Source organism: Vigna unguiculata, chromosome 7 (genome assembly GCF_004118075.2).
Source record: "Vigna unguiculata cultivar IT97K-499-35 chromosome 7, ASM411807v1, whole genome shotgun sequence".
NCBI classification, from domain to species: Eukaryota; Viridiplantae; Streptophyta; class Magnoliopsida; order Fabales; family Fabaceae; genus Vigna; species Vigna unguiculata.
Window position 1 is genome coordinate 2946770 of NC_040285.1, and position 16721 is coordinate 2963490.

Below are 16721 nucleotides of genomic sequence, written 5' to 3' on the forward strand. Positions count from 1 at the left end.
CTTTTCTTACAAAATCATTTAACAAATTTGTAAGAAAAATTATTTGTAATATAAAAAATTCTAACAATAAAATTAATTTATCTAATACATTTTAGTAATTTAAAACCACAATGTGTATAATCAATAATATAAGAATGGGATATATATATATATATATATATATATATATATATATTGTCTATTCACTTGAGTTAACCTCTAACTTAAGCAACTCCCGCCTATATCTCCTTATGCGACACATAATGTTTCTTAAGAAAAATTATAATATATACCCCTTTATCTCTCCTTTCACTTTCTAGTCTTTTGACTAAATTAAACAAGATCAAACTTATAAGACTTTAAAGGATTTAATATTTATTTTTACTGAAAATATTATAAATATTTGTTTATTTAGTATACACATATTTGTTAAATTGTTGGTTATTTAATCTAAATGAGCTTGGTTGTTCAACTTTACTTATTTTTTAGTTCAACTTTACTTATTTTTTAATTTATTTTTAACTTTAAATTTTTGTTTTGGCTACAAAACTTTTATTTAAGCGAGTTTGATGGCCATGGAAAGATGAGACAAATATCTACAAGTTTATATCCCATTGGTTCAAGCCATTTCGATTTTTTTTTTCAAAGTCCAAAGTTCATAAGTTTATATGCCCCGTAGTTCAATTTTATATTAAGAGCTTAATCAAATAAACATATTAGTATAAGACAGTTACTAAGGTATTAGTTTAGGGATATTAATTCATATTTTTGGATTTTCATTTTCATGCACTATAATTAACTTTCTCTCATTTTTTTAATGGTTCTTGATTTGTTCATTATCTCTTTTATGGTGATGGATATAGATGACTAAAATTTTTAATTAATTCAAGATTCCAATAATTACGATTAGATATTATTATGATAATTATCTTTCTATTTTTAGACGCGTCTTAGGATTATGATTTTGTATTATGATTTAGATTGTGTGATTGATTACTATGTTCTAATAGAGATTAGGAAATTGATCGATTGCCTAAAATCAACTAGTTAATTGACTTGAAATCACAATAATTAGGAATAATAATTATGATTTAGTTTTTTGTGTTTAAATGATAATAGATTTTCTAATTCGTATTTATATTAAATTGTGATTATTCTACTTTATCCATCTCCATCATTTGATTAACATTTTAAATGTTTAATTAACTGAAATTCTGTTTTCAATCCTATTACCAAAAAAAGTCGATCAATAATGTTGGATATTGTGATCTTGTGACTTCTCCAATTACAATCTAAGTTAATTTCTATTATACTTAATTAAGAGAAATCTATTAATTTTTGTAGCAGTAGGATATTGTTATCACTAACAAAGAACTTTACTTCTCATTACATGTCCACTGAAGTTAGCATTATTAGTTGCTTAAAGCAATATTACTTAAGTGACAAACTTAATGCACTTAAGAATAATGATTTCTACCTTCTCATGTCTCTTCTTTCCTTAAGTTCTCACTCATACCCACTTAATAGAGAGTGAAAAATTTTGCAAATTCTGAAAATATGCATAATGCACAAAACAATGTGCTTAAATGACTTCATTCACTCCTCCCATCTTACTATATTTTGTTCAGTTTTCATTCATTTTCATTTTCAATCTAACATTCAACTCAAATGATTAAGAGAAAAATAAATCAAAAAAAATAAAATTAAAATGTTGGTGAGTTCATGTTCATGTCTTCACAAGGGTTTAAGGAAAGAATTTTAGAGTTTTGGGCTCTAATCTCATCATGTTAAGGCACTGCTAACCACACCTTGTTTATAATAGACCAACCTCGTAGGCACAAGTAACCCATAAACATACCACAAAATATATATATATATATATATATATATATATATATATAAACAACTAATTTAATTAACTATTAAATAACATGTTCTAAATTAAACACGCAATAATCACTTTAAAATCTAAAATAATTTTATCATTTATTTCTTTAATGAATTTTGCATAAAATCCAACTTATTTACAGACCTTTTATAAACAATAACTTAATAAAGTAGCTAGTATTCAGCCTAATGGGAATATAGATATGAATATTTAGCCATGTAACAGTGAATAACATTTCTCTAATCACATATATTAAATCAAAAATCTCAATGGTCAAATTAAAGATTTATATGTCTAGGACCTTTTATCAAAATTTCAGCTTGATCTGATAGTTAACGACACGGAATCCTATTTTTTTCAAGATGACGCAGATCCGAAAAACAGGATGACACCCAACGTTTAGAAAAGTGCTGCTTGGAACCCACAAAAGTGGCGGCGTCTAATGCCCCCAAGTCAGTAGCTAATGTCAAAGTGGTGTCCGACAACACTGCAACAACGCTAGGCGGTATAAAAATACTCAAACTTCCCTTTTTTTAGCTTTGATTGAGCAATTTGACTCTTCTTGAATTAATCCTCACTTAGTAAACTTTCAAATACTTAAAATTTCATGTTTGTAACTCAAGTCGAGACAGATTACTCAATTAAAGAATCTCACAGAGACATTACGACTCACAGACAACCCATCAAACTTTGCTTTCAACATATCACAGTGCATACAAATAACAGTCATCTAAAACACATTAAATCAAAGTCCATATCACAGTTCAACACAAATACATATAATTAATTAAGTTGTTTAACTTAAAACAAGTATAATTAGCTTCTTCACCCATGAAAACAACCCTTAACAACTTTAACCGTCTAAAACACCTTCCACTCCATAGGATGCTCTATTTGTACATAGGACATCACAAGAGTTAACAGAACCTACCATCAGCACCATTGATAAGAAAAAAATCATATTGATGATTCAAAGAGCACATGTAAGCAAGAAAAGTCCACAAAAACTTATTAGATCTAAGAAAAGGGGAGAAACAACGACTTACTCAATCGAAGAAACTGATAGGTCCAAATTGAAGAGCTCACCGCAATGATCACTCGTACAGTCTCATATTATTTTCAATCAAACGAACAAAGGGTCAGAACTCTTAGAGAGAAGTCAGAGAACTCTAAGAAAGTGATTTCTATAGAGATAGTAGAGATAGTGTGTTTTTAAATAATAAAACTTGTTTATAAAACTTCCTATTTGTATAAATCCTTTTAATATTAAAATAACTGAGTCTCATTATCTTTAAACCATTATTTATTGAAGATCTCGCGTTGACTAGAGATAAGACAATTTCATAGTATATAAGTGGTTGCAAACCTCGCCTTACAAGTTAGTTTAGTGAGCTTGAGTTAGGTTTAAAGTCCACTTCTTAACATAGTATCAGAGCCATGAGTTTGAACCTGTTCTAGCGACATTTGTTGTTTGTTGGGCTTATTGTGTCATCTACTATCGAACCGCTATCAGACCACCCATTAATGTCTAATCTCACGCTCAAGAACTATATGCATTGGCGTGAGGGGGTGTTGGAGATCTCACATCGATTAAAGATAAAACAATTTTGTAGTATATAGATGGGTGCAAACCTCACCTTACAAGTCGGTTTTGTGGGATTGAGTTAGACTGAAACTTTGGTTCTTAACATTATCTACTCTAAAATACCAATTTTTAGGTCTCCATTTTCAATCATTATATTCCTCACAAGTTCGAACTTGGAAAATATATGGATAGGTTGTTAATAATAATAGTAATCATGTCTCTAGCAATTAATTTATTGCAGTTTTCACGAGCTCATAAACCTCAAATATTTTATGTCAATAGATTATTTGATGGACGTTGAGGATAGGAATAAAATCAATGTTATTATCATTCTTTTTATCACTTAACAAGAAATACTCATTGCTTCTAAAGATGAAGATTTGAAAAAATCAACTATAAGTAATTATTATAAGTTAGTATTTTAAGCGAATAAAATATACATGGTAAATAAAGTAGTCAAAAAAATAATAAAAGAAAAAAGAAAAAAATAATAATATATGATTAATTATGCAACTTAATTACAATTATCCGATACATTCATCTTTATTTTTTTTTAACTAGAAGTTCATCCATATTCTCGTACTTATCCCTTTTTCATTATAAACAACAAATATGTGTTCGTAATCATCTCTCATTATTATTTTAAATATTAATTATTAGAGAAAACAATTACTTATATATTATAATTGATTTTATCTTTATTTATATAAAATTTTCAATTCATTCTTTTATATCGACTACTAGACATAGAGATGTAAAAATGAGTTTCAACCTGTGAGCCAACCCGGCTCATCACGGGTTCGAGCCGGGTTAGGTTGAGAAAAATTCAACTTTTTTAGAAGTGGGTTGAACTCAACCCTGCTCACTTAACCCACGGGTTAAACGGGTTTGAGCCGGGTTGAATGTGGGTTGGCCCACTTAACCCACAAACATTTTTTTACAATTTTTTTTATTTTTTTTTAATTTTCTTTTAATTCTTTTAATAATTATTTACTACTCCTATTATATTTGTTCACAATTTCATATTTTTAAATGCTAGAATGTTGCTTAATTATATTTGAATAGTTTGAATGTTTAATTAATTTGATTGTCAAGTTATATATATGTTGATACTTTAATCTTTAACTATAATCTTTACAGTAAATTACTCAAGTAACCATCTTATAAATTTTTTTTTCTAAATTAGTATGAAAAAAATGTATAGTTTTTTTATTTATATTTTGTTGAATAGCATGACAGAAAATTTGTAATATTAGTCATGCTTTCTTAGACTAATGGATAATTTCTTGGAAATAATTCTTATATATTGGTGGTGAGCATGATCAAAACATTGGTTCTTGATTTTACTATGATTGTCATCTCATAAGTTACTTAAAAATTTATTTAAATATTTGAATACTAAAAAAAAAAATTTAGGTGGGTTGGTGAGCCAACCCACTTAACCCACCAACCCATGGTGGGTTGAGCTGGATTACAAATTTTTGGATCGCATATATGTTATTTAAATATGTCATGGTCATTATCTGATTTATGAAAACAATAAGGGTTAAGTATGTTTTTAGTCCTTGAACTTTGACTCAAAATTGGAATTCGTCTTTGTTCGAAACTTCAATATATTTGGGTCCCTAAACTTTAAAAATAAATGAATATAGTAATCCTTTTAATCCAATTACATTAACTTTTTTTGAGGTGTCAAACACATTTCTTAGTAGATATTGAACCGGATAAAGAGACTATATTCATTCATTTTTAAAGTTTAAAGAGCAAAATGTATCGAAATCTCGGACAATGACGAATTTTAATTTTGGGTCAAAGTTCAGAATTAAAAACATACTTAGACCCAAATAATAAAGTGGTTTGTTAATATTAAGTTTATGTATGACTCAAGACATAGTTACCGTGAAAAGTTATTATGTAAATATTATGATTTAACCTGGATCCAAATTAAAATTAAAATATTGAATGTGATGGATAACAATTATAAAATGGACTATGATACCCATTTGTAAAGAATGTAAGTACTCTATTAGGGATTTCTATTTTCTCTTCATCCCATTAGGAGAGATAACAAGAGTAGTGTCTAAGATCCTTATATCATTTTTAATAAAAAAACTTGGTTACACTATCATGAATTAGATTTTAAGTTCATTAAAAATTAGTATATGATTGTGTTATACATTTAGAATTTCTACGGTAAAAACATCTCATAGACACAGTTATTATTTCTTATAAATTTATTTCAAGTTACCCTTCTAAATATTTGTTTAGTTACACAAAGTTGAAAACAACAAAGAAATGTGTTATTATTATTAATTTAATGTCAAAAGATACCTTTTTTTCATGAAATTCAAATTCTAATATTTTTATACCTTTTTTTCATGAAATTCAAATTCTAATATTTTTATGTGAAAAAAAATAAAAATATTAAAAATAAATATAAATAAATACATTATATATATATATATATATATATATATATATATATATATATATATATATATATTAGTATTTAAAAAGTCATGAGTTTCGCATCAAAATGAAACAATTTTTTAAAGTATTGTCGACGGATGTCGACGGACAAGTTTATTTGTCCTCAATAATTTTAAGAGAAAAAGTATAATTATTTAGTTTTAATTGGTTATTTTACTCACTCACTTGAAGATATCCGTTTGCTAACTCTGAACTTGCTGTTGTGGGCTTAACTATTTCAGGTGATCTCGCTATCTTTTCCACGTGTTACATACATATTAGTGGGGAATACGCAACATATGGTGGGGCGACACCACTCTGTTTAAAACAACTCATCCAAATGTATAACAAAAAACAGTAAATTTATTAAAATAAACTTTAATCCATTTTTTTTTGTCCTTTAAGCGGTTGAGTTTAGTTTTTAAGTTTCAAAACTAATAAAAGAATATCATCGATTGGTTATAAAAATGTAATATTATGTATTTTGAGTTAATTATTATTAATTATTGTTCTTACCACACTCAATAATCTCATGTATATGAGAAGTCAAGGTCTAAAGTAATTTAAATAGTCCTTTTTTTTTATTTTCTGATATATCTTTTAAGAACAAAATCATGATGGAGCTTAGAGGTTTCAAAATGGACAATACTTTAAATGTAAAATATGAATGTACCTAATTGAATGAGGACGAGAATGTACCTAATTTATTGTTAGTCAATGTCTTTTTTCTTCTTTAATTATCAATGAGGACGAAGATGTACCTAATTGAATTTTAGTTAATATTGGTGTTCTTTCTCAAAAAGTTGCAAAAACATTTTACTCTTCTGGTATCGAATGTATGGATTGGGAAAACTTAATTTTGTTGGATAAGGTGACACTAGATAAAACTTTTATTATTTGGAAGTTTTTGCATGGTCGTTTACCAGTTGATTTGGAGGTTAACAAACAAGAGTGGTTTTATGCTGTGTGTTCTTTGTGTGGTAATAATGTTGAATCTTTCTCTTATTTGTTCTTTCATTGTTTTATTGATATACGATTCTGGGCATGGTTGAAGGAAACTTTTCAAGATTTGTAGTTTTCTTCTTTGGATTTGGTTGCTCGTTTTATGGAGTCTCTTTGCCTTTTCTTAAAGTGATTAAAGTATCTATCATTACTACAGTTATTTGGATGATTTGGAGGATAAGAAATCATAGTAGATTTCAGGATCAATTACGATTCTCTTTGCTATTTTTCAAACTAAGGAGTTAGTGCATATGACTGGAAATAAATCTAACAAGCATGTGAGTAATATTATCTCTGATTTTTTGGTGTTTAAATTTTTCAATATTCAAATTAGAGAAGGAAGGGTGGTTTCATTTATGAACGTAGTATGACAAGTTCTATCCGCCAATTTAAGGTGAATATTGATAGTGCAATTGGAGGTTGTCCGGATTTGACTTATGTGCTAGTATTTTTAGAGAAGGTCAGGATGAATATGTGAGTAGTTTTTCAACTTTTTTAAGAGTACAATTTTCTATTTATATTGAATTTATATGTGTCATTTATGCATTAGCTTTGAGAGAAAGTTGTTAAAGACTTTGGATGAAGAGTGATTATTTTTTAGTATTTCATACAAAACCAAAATTTACGTTATTTTTACTTATAATCAAATTTAATTTTATAACTATAACACTCATATTTATTCCAACGAACATAATAAAAAATTGTAAATCTTTAAAGTAAAAAATCAAATATCAAAATAAATGAAATACAATAATGTGAAATGTAGACAAAAAATTAAGAGTATTTTGGTGAAAAATTGATTAACCAAACCATATGGAGTTACTTTGATAAAATAAAGTTCTGATAACTATTTTATTACAAAATTACTTTTATTTAGTTAGTTGCTTTGTCGGCCATTTTCTTTGTGATACTTTTTCATATGAATGATTTTCCGTGTGAATTTTTTATATAAATATTAGACGTAATTAAATTATAATTATTTTATAAATTTAAATATTTTTTTATTAAAAAATTAGTTTATTAAGTGTTTACATATTTTTTATTTGATTTTAATTATCAACTAAATGGTATAACTAATAGTTCTGTTTTGTTGTATTTAATATATCAGTTAACTCTTTTAACTTGTAAGTTAACTTATTTATTATTTTTCAATAATCTGTTTTGAGAAGATTAAGAAGAAAATGTTTGATTTTAATAGTATTAAACATGATGTAGAAAGAAACTGAATTCACTTTGTTTAGTCTTCTTCTTTTTTTGTATTTTACATAGCTTCATCTTGTAGCATGATCGATCATAATGAATCACATTATCCAAGTAGACTCAGGAACTTTGTCTTCTTATATTTGTTCATTTATAACTTTAAAGCATCTCCATCTTCATACCTATTATTGTCCTCCTCTTTCACACGTGTGTACATGGCAAACATGCTCACTTCCAGCTCCAAATAATTAAAATGAGTTTTTTTTTTATCTCTTTTAGTGATTTTATTTTTCATTTACATGAAAAAAAATATGAATATTTTATTATATTTAAAAACTCTATTCTTTGTCCGGATATTTTTTATAAAAGCTTATAAGAAAGAAAAGATACTATCATAAAAAATAAAATTAACTGATCCATACATTAAAAATACGATTTTAGAGAAATTAATATATAAAAAGAATTTACAAACTAGTTTAAGAACGTGTTATTTTTAATTTATAGAAAAAATATTTTACTTTTCCTTCTTAGAAGTGCTTAAAGATAAATTCATTTGTTCCGACTTTCGATAAATTTGTTCGTGAGTATTTTTAGAATATAGAAAAAAAACAGAGATGAAATAAATTTTTCTATAAATTAAAATTAGTTTATAATAAATTAAACAAATTAATATCTAATAAACTTTACGAAATAATTTGTATAGACTAAATTTAATTTGTACAATTATTTTTAATTTTCTTTAAAGTATTTGTAAAAAGGTTTACCTAAGTAGAACCTTATTCACGTGAGATCTTGTTTTCTTAAAATGAACTAGATACAAAATTGGAAACTGAACAGCGATAAAAAATTGCAAAAAATGTATTTCTAGTTTACATATAAAAAAATGTTTGACATCGACAATTTTAATAGAAATAAAATAATATCAATAAAAGTTAATTTTTGTATTTTTAAAATAAAAAATACAAAATAATTTTAAATAAATGTAAAAAAGATTTTAGTACCAAAGTACTATTATTCAACAAATAAAAAACTGATTTTAACTCAATAAAATAAAAAAGGAAAATATTTTTTTATACCACCTACAGTTGACAAATCACTTTTACCAAATATTTTTATTGACATCGATATTTTTTATGATATCTGTAATTGGAACAAATGTAAATTCTTTTTAGTACAAATATTTATAAAGTAAAAATTCAGCGATTGAATTATTATTTTCTGATAACATCTATTCACTTTAAATGACTTGAAATTAAAGTATGTAAGAAAATTTATATTATTTGTGAGGTCCTTTCATACTTTTAGTGTGGTGAATCTTTTTTTTTTTTTGTTATTATTTGTGAGATGCTACCATATTTTTAGTCTTAAATAAATGGACAAATTTAAACACGTGGTGTAATTCTTAAAATAGTAAACTAATATCATATTTTACTGAAGCTATCATATATTTTTATATTTTTGGTTAATTTTACTAGTTCAAATTCCTGAAAATTGAAGATGGCATATGAAATAATGATTAAAATTTATTACGTTTGAATATATATATATATATATATATATATATATATATATATATATATTAAACTTTTAATTACAGTTTTTTGGTTTATTTAAAAAACATAAAACTATATCTATTCTTATACATTGATACGTGTGTGTGTATATATATATATATATTATTAGACTTTAAATTTTGAGTTTAAAGTCCTCGTTACTAATTTAGTCATTTACTCGTTTGGTTTAGTTTAATTTGTTTTATTTATTATTGGTTGATTCAGTTTAATACCACTATTCTAATTATTCAGAAATATTCAATTTGGTCATCTCCATTAAGTTAGAGTTAACACCGGTGTTCGTACAGAGATAGTGTCAAGTCATAAAATTTTTTATTTTTTATTTAACTTTTAATTGTTTCTACAAATTTAAAGATTGCCACATGTCGGTTACCATGGTACCACGTGGCAATTTATAGTCATGATATAATGTAGTGATAATAGTTGTTTTCAATTTAGTCCTCTATTTAAAATTTTGGTTTAATTTAGTATTTCAATTCTTTAGAACGATCCAATTTTGTTCTTTTCAATTTGAGACCAAATTAGTAAATAAGTTTAATTATAACTTATATATACATGTTAAAATTGTTTTGAATTTATACATCTAATCACTGTACTTAAATATTCAAATTATTTTATTTTTTACAAATATAAAAATTACAAAGATAAAAGTATAAAAAGTAATTTGACATGATTTGATATATATATTAAAAATATATATATAATTAATAATTTAAAATTTTCTAGTTTAATTACCTTATTGGTTGGTTCAATTTAGTAATAATTATCAGGAGATAAATTAATAGTTATACCATTTTTAATTGGTTGCAATAATTTGGACCTGGTTCAGTTCTGCACCCCACGTGTCGAGCCCTGAGTTCATAGGCACCTTACATCACAAAAATCACTAGTATCAAATTCTTTGTCTGTTTCTAAATCTACGAAAAGGATTTTCGAGGATTCAAGAAAGCTTGACAACGAAAATGTTTAAGTATATTTTTATTTTCATTAAATAAGAATAATATTATGGAAGATATCTAGACTGTCTTAACACATACATAACTGTAAAAGTCAGATTTAAGAAACAGAGTCCATTTTATATCTATATTTATAAGATATACAAATATTTAATAACCACTCTGTTTCTTAAATTTTTTTCGAAAATAAAGCAGAAACACAAACGAATATGTTTCTCCATAAAAAAATTTCTTCTAAATTGTCCTGTTGGTTAAATGAAAACTTGTTATGCTTAATCTCCATTAACATGTGCTTGTAGGTACATATACACCCTTTATTCAAATCTTATTCAAACCATATCTTAATCTTATTCCTCATATACTTATATTTCACCTACAATTATGGTTCTAAATATTCCAAAACCAATTTTATACTATGCAAGTCAACCCTATGGAACCAAAACTAACATAAAAATTTTATATATTCAATGGGATTCTCAAATCAAACTCTTTTGACTTAAAAAAAAGAGTATATGCATTCCTTACCTTTTGCCTTTTCTAACACAACAAACTATAAGAATCTCCATTCTTTATTTTTTATATTATTCCTTTCTTCAACACAAAAGTGTAATTACTTTTCTTCATTTAGAGTTGTAGGATATTCATAAACAAATTCAAAATAGTCGTATTAAAAAAAATAGGGTATTTTACTAAGTATGTTAAAGTGTATTTTCTTATATATATTTAAACATAGGTTAGTCCACAAATTTTAATATGTTGTCGAATTTCATGTATAAGCAAAACACCTTAAGCCTAAAATTAAAATGAAAAGGACTGAAAAAAAAAATGTTAAGCCAAAAAAGTATAAAATAAACTATGATACTTCTAAACTTATTCAAGTTTGGAAATTTTCTTCGTTTAAATTATACAAGTGTACATTGTTTTGATAGGATAGGGCACAATAAAAGGAAAAACGCCGTTTTCTGGAAACGAACCCGGGTCACAAACATGATAGGTAAAAATATGTACCACTACACTACAACTATTTTCTTAATATATTGTTGAGAGTCTCAAATTTAATATATAAGTTCAAAATATTAAAAAAGAAAAAATTAAAAAAATTCGCCGTTGCCGGGGATCGAACCCGGGTCACCCGCGTGACAGGCGGGAATACTTACCACTATACTACAACGACTTTTTGTTCTGTGATTGAGAGCCATAGTATTTATATAAATAAAATAATAAGTTTTTGCAATGTGATTAACATACGTATACTCAATTTCTAAAAAAAATATATTGAAAAATCTCAAAATTTCCTTATAATGTGTATTTGGTTTGAAAAATGTTATTTATTTACATCAATAATTATGAAGAAATACTACAATGCTATTAAACAATGAATAAAATTACATTTTGTTGTTTCATTGTTTGTGTGTAAATATTTAAAATATAAAATAAATTCATATATTCAAATGTGCAATATATATATATATATATATATATATATATATATATATATATTTTAATATAATTTTTTTCATATAAAAATAATATGTATAATAGCAAGGGACACTAAAGAAATATTACCAATTTATTTTTAATAATTATATTAAGCTAGTGGAGTTATTATGATTTCCGATATCCTTTTAGTTGACACAATTTCTTTATATTATTTTAATAGTTTTAAATTTATTTGGCTTTTCTTAGATCAGACATAAAAAAATGGTGATTGTTTATGAAGTGTGAATTCTACATCTTTATTAGTCAGGTGACTTTTATTTAATTATTTTTAATAATCTTAGATTTTATGTATCAAATTAATTCTACGTCTCTTATTTGTAGATTTTCAAACCGTCTTCAATTTGTTGAAGTGATCTTTCTTTTAGGAAAAAGAAAACAATACCGATTTAAAGTATTTGGGCGAATAACGATTATTGAACGAAATTCAAATTGAGAATAGTCCTGATTACATGACTCTCATACAATAAGTGAATATAACGAGTGAATATATTTTTAAGGTATTTTAATTTTATTTATCTAAATAATTTAAAATTCTTTACACCAAACTAAAATAATTTATTAGAATAAAGTAATTACAAAAAATAAATTTATGAAATTTTGAAAAACATTGCAAATGAATAATATAAAAGAATTTTAAATATCCTCAAAAGTATAAGAAATTCGAAATTTCACTCAATTTTATTTTATTCACAAAGGTCAAATTGGGTGGTCCAGAATAAAGGTTGAATTGAGTCAGCCCGAACCAAAGTCGGGCCAATCGAATCAACCCAAGTTGAAGTCGAGCTAAATCAACCCGGATCGAAGGTAGAGTCAAGTCGACCTTGATTAAAGGTTGAGTCGAGTCGATTGAACCGAAGGTCAAACCAAGTCGACTCAGGCCGAAAATCGTGACGACTTAGTCGAGCCAATTCGCCTGTATCGGAGGTTGACTCTAGTTGACCCATGTTGAATCTTTGAGAGTCGACCCAAATTGAAAGTCGGGAATAGTTGGATAGAAAGTCAAACTAATTCAACTTGAACTCAATGATAGAGTTGATTTTACCTTAAAATAAAAATTAAATTGCTTTATTCAAACACGAAAATTAAAATTTAAGATATTCAATTACTCTATTCAAACAAACTATTTAAGAAGTGAAGAAAATTCAGTTATAAGTATTTCAAATATTATGTATTTCAATTTCTTCGAATTGTTAAAATCCATCTGCCAAACACAAAATAAGAGAAAATCAATTAGTTGAGCAAATATTTTGAAATTCCAAATGTTTATCTTCTCTTTTCTCTTTTGCATAATTTCGTTGTGTGAATGAGGTGCAATGAAACTCATTAACTTTTGGAATAAATTTGTTGAGTGAAACCTAATTATTTGAGCAAATTAAGCTAATTGTCTTTTTCTAATAAGGATTTAGAAATTTTTTAGTTGATACAAAAGTGTTCTCCATTTTAACAAATTTTCTCCTTGAAAATTTAGATGATATATTCATCTTACTAAGCAAATGTGGGTATTTCTTCTTCATATCATCTTCTTTCTTTAACGTGAATTTTTCAGTGAAGTGCTATTTCAAAATTACATTTACTAAAGAAATATTTTTACATTTGACAACTTGGAAAGGTTTGGATTCATAAGTGAGATTGGATTAATTGTGTGGCCCTTGGTTTTATCACATGAAACGAGTTAGAATTGTATACTATGAGTTTGGAAACATAGAACACATTATGAACGATTGACAAGAGTGAGATAATCTTTTAGATATTAGAAATTACTTTCAATTGTATTTTCATTTAGATTTAAAGTGTAAAATAGGTGCAAATTAAGATCAGGGGTGTAAGCACTGGAACACAAAGAAAACAATAGAGGTAAATCGGTTGAAAAATGTTATTAATTTTTTTTTTCAAATATTGGAAAATAAAAATTAAGATTACAAGAATTGTTATACTAGGATGATTCTTCCCGAATTCACATTCATTAATCCAATAAAACCTAAGATAAATTTTTCACTATAATATTGAATTATTCAATTACAAAAAATAATTATACAACTAGAATAAGATACACAGATCACTCCTTGAAATACCTTTCAAAAACATTTACAAATATAATGAAAACATTCAATTACATATAACATACCAAACATGGGTGCAAAGATATCAAATTTAAAGAAAAATAAAATAAAAATATCACCTAAAATGTGACAAATTATACAAAGAAAATCATATAGTATGATCACGTTTCCTAATTCAATCTTAAGAACTTTTTTTTTTCCAAACAAGAAGTAATGTATGATATTCTGGGAATATCTATTTCAGAAAATAGCAAAACCTTTTTTTTCAAATAAATATGAAATGCATGCAAATGAATTTTTTAAGAAGATTTTTTTATGTTATTGACTAATACAATCGATTAAATTTAAATATTATTTATTATTATGGTTTTGTGTAACCTATAAACCATTTTTTGAATCAACATAATCAATTATCATTAAAGATTATCAATTTTAATCGATTATACTTTAGCTTAATAGATAAAAAAGTTTAACCTAATCAAATACTTGGTGTTCATATTTTATTATTTTCAAAACTAGGTAGAATTTATGACTAAACTTACATAATCAATTACTATGTTCAGAAAAAAAATATAAATTTATTTTTTAAATGCAAAAGTGTTCAAAATTATCTTAAAGATTAATTCATACTTTACATTTGATCATATTAAAACAAGGAATCATGGTAAGAAAAAGAAATGCAAACAACATTAAAATCATCATTAAATCAACACATCAAATTTTGTAAGTACTTTTGAGTTTTAAGTTAAACCATTAAATAACAACTTATCTTGAATCGTGACGTAACTTAACAACTTCCATCAGTTTATAAGTTTATCTCTCAAATTATTTTCTTTAACTTTTTTACTTTTCTTTTGTACCAAATTATCTTATATTCATTTTTGTCTTTGTTTTGTTCTTATATCATTTATTTGATGTTCATATTCTTTTCTTAGATTCAATTTCTACATTTATATAATTTTATGAATTAAATTTTTGTTTAATGATAAAGTATATTTGATCTTCATTTTTATTCTAAGATTTTAAAAGATAAAACAAATCCAACCCTTTAAATTTTAATCAAGTTAATTCATAATTAGATCATTGTTACGCACACATACATTACCCTGAGGCACACAAATATATACACACATGCATCCGTACATTACACACCTAAATAAAATACAAATTAATGGTTATTATCCTCATTTTATCCTAAAACATATATATTAGTTATTTTCTTATTTAATTTTGTATTTCGTTACAATTTTGTTAATTTCATAATTTTAATCTTTTATATATATATATATATATATATATATTCACTTTAATTTTTGCTTCTTGTTTCTCATTTAAGAAATAAAATTGTTTGAAATGTTATTACAAATCACTGGATTGTCAAATCTAGAATCTTACTGGGAGAAATGAGATTGCAACCTCCTTTAGTAACAGTTTCGAGAAACAATGCAAGAGGAGAAAGTTGGGCCTCTTTTTGTTTACTATATACACTCCCATTTCCTTTGCTTTTTTATTTGATTATTAAGTATAAAACTTTTTTTTTATTTTGGTAATCTTTTATTGTATGTAGTAATAGAAAAGTACTTTCTACAATTTTGAAAAGTAACTTTCAGACAATATTTCCTTTTCATAGAGTACTTTTTGAAATTATTTAATTAAACTTTGTTTATTTTCAGAAGAGAGAGAATAGGTTTATAGAACGAGTCAAATGAATAGTATAATTCCAGTTATAGTAAGGTTAAAACCGTCATTGTTCGTGTCTAGTCACTGAGTAAGAGAGAGAGAAAAAGGAGACAGTGAAACACTAAACCATAACCAAAGAACACAAAAACAACGAAAGTGTGTGTGAATAGAATGGTTTGAAAAAGAAAAAGTTAAGGTTAAAATGGCAATTCCACACTCAAAACAAAAAAAGGGGAAGTGAACTTGGCAAGTGGGGGAGTGTAAATAGCAAAAGATGTATGTCCTTAAGGTCGAAAAGGTGGTGAATACTGCAACTTTATTTGACTATTTTCCCCTCTAACGTTCAACACGCTCTGCAATGCTGTAACTGAACCAGAAACTGTGCACAAAAAGCCGAATGAAAATAATGCAGAAACTGCAAATCGGAACACTAGACACCATGGACAAACGTTAACAGTGACATGTCAAACAGAGAATATAACACTTGATCGTGCTCACGGGAATTTCTATTCAGTTTTTGATTCTTTCTAGTTCCTATCGTTAGCACAGTAGGTCTATGTTACTCATATGGAATATTGTGAACTAAAGTCGTTTACCCAAAAGTGTTAGAAGTGAGTTCTCGCGCGTAGGACAAAGAATTAGTAGATGATTCGTTAGTGATTTGAGATAATGGGTGGAATTAGGAATATCAACGGGGTGGGTAGAGTACAGATAGTAGTTTTCCGTATCCTACCTGTTGAATAAATATCCGTCTCGTACCCGTATCTATATTCGTCAGATATCCGTTATGCGGGTACCCGTCTATTTTTTTCATATCCACGGGTATCT

At 26.0% G+C, this 16721-nt stretch overlaps 1 non-coding gene across 1 annotated transcript; it reads right to left on the bottom strand.

The window, feature by feature from the left end:
• Positions 1-11755: 11755 nt before the first annotated feature.
• Positions 11756-11827, bottom strand: TRNAD-GUC. Its single transcript has one exon. It is a non-coding gene; the product is annotated as a tRNA-Asp (tRNA).
• Between the last annotated feature and the right edge of the window lie 4894 nt (positions 11828-16721).